The sequence below is a fragment of the Echinops telfairi genome, unplaced genomic scaffold (assembly GCF_000313985.2).
Source record: "Echinops telfairi isolate 266 unplaced genomic scaffold, ASM31398v2 ScPeMD7_7424;HRSCAF=8462, whole genome shotgun sequence".
Taxonomy (NCBI): domain Eukaryota; kingdom Metazoa; phylum Chordata; class Mammalia; order Afrosoricida; family Tenrecidae; genus Echinops; species Echinops telfairi.
The window spans coordinates 10,003,521-10,007,243 of record NW_022111324.1 but is presented as its reverse complement, the minus strand read 5'-3'; the positions used below and the strand labels follow the sequence as shown (position 1 = coordinate 10,007,243).

The following is a 3,723-nucleotide window of genomic DNA, read 5'->3' as shown; positions in this document are numbered from 1 at the left end:
GTCTACCCGGACTAACACACATATACAATATTTATCTGTTTTTAATTTCTAGCATCATTAGATTTTTGAGGTCACTACACTTAGCACTTATGAGTACTTTATTTCTTGCCATTGTATTCATAATTCACAATTGCTTTATCCATTCACCAGTCTAACCACATGTGAACGAACCAGACCCACTGCCATGGAGTCCATTTTAAATCATAGTAACCATAGCAACAAAACTAAAATGAAATCCATTGCTGTCAAGGTGATTGTGATTCATACGGGGCAGAGTTGAGTTTCTAAGGCTGTATGTAATCTTCACAGAAACACACTGCCACTTCTTTCTCCCAGGGAGTGGCTGGTGGGCTCAAACCACTGAACTTTTTGATCAGTCTCTGATGGTCCCAGATGTGTTGCAAATTCTCATGGGAATGCCAGATATGGATTTTTACTGACAGAATGAACAGTTGATTAATTGTCATGATGAAAGTTATAAGTGAGCACTCAGTCAGAAGGATTCATAAAAGGCAGATAAGATGAAATATTTTATAGAAAGATCACACTTGAATAAACAGTCTAAGAACCTGGTGATGCTGTTGGGTAAACACTGGACTGCTAACTGCAAGATGGGTAGTTCAAACCCACCAGATGATCCATGGAAGAAAGATGAAGCTGCCTTCTTTTGTAAAGATTTGCAGTGTTGGAAACCCTATATAGGGTTGCTAGACATCTGAACTGACTCAATTGCAGAGTGTTTGGTTTATTGGTTTGAGAATTCCAGGGAGTCCCAGTCTTTCCTTGCAGATGCCATTTCCAGGGAATCCCAGTCTTTCCTTGAGGATGCCATGCAAGGCTTTATCCCCCAATAGTTCTGATTTTATGACTGATCAGGAGGACTTGGGGTTGCCAGCTAACAACACAGTCTAAGACAGTATCAGAATCCTGACTCTAGCACTGTTAGCTCTGTTTCTGAACTTTCTAATGCAAGGTGGTAGGCATGCTGAACTCTCCAACATGGTTGCTACCAGCCCTGGTGGCATATTAGTTACTCATTGGACTGACAACCACAGGGTCAACAGTTTGAAACCACTAGCTGCTCCATGAGAAAAAGATGATCCTTTCTATCTGCATAACCAATTGCAGTCTTGGAAATCTACAGGGGTAGTTCTACCTTGTTCTCTAGGGTAGCCATGAGGCAGAATTGACTTGATGGCAGTGATTCTGGGTTTTTTTTGTGGGGGGGGTTTGGAGTCACATGTGGCTATTGAACATTCTAATGTGGTAAATCCAAACTGTGAAAAATATGCATTGAATTTTGAAAGCAGTGTATATTAGACAGGGTTCTCTAGAGAAACAAAACCAGGACACTAATAAATTTATATATGTTTATACAGATAGATAGATAGATAGATAGATAGATAGATAGATAGATAGATAATATAAAAAATAAACAGTTAATTAAATTATAAAGCAGTACAGATGGCTCAGTGCATTTGTTGTGAGACAATGGCAGTCCTTCAAGTCCTGAGGACCACCGGGTCGTGCTCTGAAGAGCAATTCAGGCTATCCGGCCACAGGCAGCAAACCGCAAGCAGGTCACCAATAGTCAGCCAGATGACAGGGTCCAACAGTCCCCAGCTCAAGCGATGATGTATACTCCAGTAGCGTGGCAAAGCAGGTCTTGAAGGAACCTCAAACTACAGCAACAAAGTCCACGGGTTAGGTTTCCCACAAGTAGGGTAGCTTGAAAATTGAGGCAGAGAACAAGCTAAGGCAGCCACACACTGATCCTATCATCAAAGAGCAAGAGACAAGAATGGCAAGGTTTGTGGAGCCATTTAGCTCTCTGCCCTTCAATTAATCCCACGTGTGTCATTGGCTATGTTGGCACAATAAACCTATCACATAGTGAAAAAAAAAAAGTGGGAGGTGGGGGAGTGTAAAACATATCAATAGCCTTTTATCTTGATTGCATGTTTAAAGGATAATATTTGGATAAAACATACTATTAATATCAACCTCATGTTTGTTTTTTGTTTGGAATGTGACTCCTAAAATTTTTAAATTACATATGTGGCTCCCACTCTATTTTCAGCAGGACAGTGCTGACCTATGACAGAAAGCTGACTTCATCAAATTAACATAACAGGCAAACTCCTTGTAAATCAAAACTCACCTCTTCTAAATCACTTCTGACTCAGCAGCTCCATGGGGCAGAGCAGAACTAGCCCCTTGGGTTTCCAAGGCTGTAAATCTTTATGGGAGGTGAAAGAGCTATTCAATGGTAATAAGTTTATCATTGTGAATTGATCCTAATACATACAAGTCAATATAAAAGAGGGCTTCAAAAAGTTCATGGGATACTGGAATTAAAAGATAATGGAATTTTCCCACAAACTCTTTGAAGTCCCTAGTATTTATTTACTGCATTTCAGAAAAAGGGACAAAATTTGTTCTGATGTGAAGGTAAGTCAAAAGTATTGTTACCAAATCACAAAAATGTTTTGATTGTTCATTTTATCGTGCCTTTGGCACATTAACAAGACGAAGTGTATTATTGAGAAAACTTCTCTGTAGTCATTCATTGATCAGAGACAGTTTAAAAACGTTCTTTTTGGAATAAACTCGTGGATTATGAACTGGAACCCTAGGAGTAATACTTTCTTACGTATCCTCACACTGGCTTTCATTTTCATTGTGGAGCCCTTAAAAGGATCCCTGGGGGCCTGGTGGACTAAGCACTTGTCTGCTGACCCTCAAGTTGGTGGTTCAAGTCCATGTGCACCATGGTCCTGCAATGAGGCTATCTGCTCCCAGAAATACGTAGTCTCAGAAATGTCATATTGAATACATGGCCGTGGGTAAATTTTTAAGCTACAGCCACCCCCTAAAAAAGAACCTTAGAGTGGCATATGGCCAGTTGTAGCATTGAGGTAGTAGATTACAACACTACAATCATGAAAATAACATAGTGAGTTATATGTCACATATTGTTTTAAAGCCATTACATATAATTATCTAATTCTTATCCGGTGAAGTAAGTACTATTAATGTTCATACGTAATATTATTATTCCCAATTTTGCTGAATAAGCGCAACTTTGAGGCTTTCCGTTTCAAAGGTTTAGTGGGGATTGCAGCTGTAGTTTCGCAGGACACCGACGCAAGCAGCGCAGGCCAGCGGGGGCGCGGGGAGTGAACAACGTCCTTCGCCTAAAAGTCCTCCCAAATCTCTTACTCCTTTTCGCCAGCGACCCCATTTGCTAGAGGCGAACGGCGGCCATTTTTCATTCGGGCGGAACTACAAATTTAAACTGCGTGTGCACAAGCTTAAAAAGTAAAACCAACACAAAATCCCACCGCCAACTCGGACATCCGGAGGGACATCTTTCGGTGCACGAAGTTAGCTGCTGGCAATCGTGAGAGAAAACTCGAGCTCTCCGACTCGGCGTCAGTGCCCATCCTCAAGATGGCGCCCGCCTGCGCATCACCTGTGCGGCCGCTCTATCTCGCTTCCGGGTTTGTTCGCCGTGCGATAGCGTCAGCCAGGCGAAGGGTGGCGTTCTGCCTCACTTCCGGACCCGTCTCTATGGTGTCGGAGGACTCAGACTCCGGAAGACTGTAGGTGTAGTGGCTGCTGCCTCACGGGGGAGGCAGGGAGCTTGGTGTCAACAGGGGCGAATAGGGGACCGGAGCCACTACCCTCTGCCGCCTTCCCCCAGCCGCCGTCCCGCAGGTA

The 3,723-nt window shown here is 42.8% G+C and overlaps 1 protein-coding gene across 3 annotated transcripts in view; it reads left to right on the top strand.

The window, feature by feature from the left end:
- The first annotated feature begins 3,600 nt into the window (after nucleotides 1-3,600).
- SCYL3 (SCY1 like pseudokinase 3) overlaps nucleotides 3,601-3,723 on the top strand; it is a 52,635-nt gene continuing 52,512 nt past the window's right edge. For all 3 annotated transcript variants that reach the window (XM_004706742.2, XM_045297889.1, XM_045297887.1), the window contains exon 1: nucleotides 3,601-3,720. The gene's annotated coding sequence lies outside the window, so the exon portion shown is untranslated. The remainder of the gene's footprint in view (nucleotides 3,721-3,723) is intronic.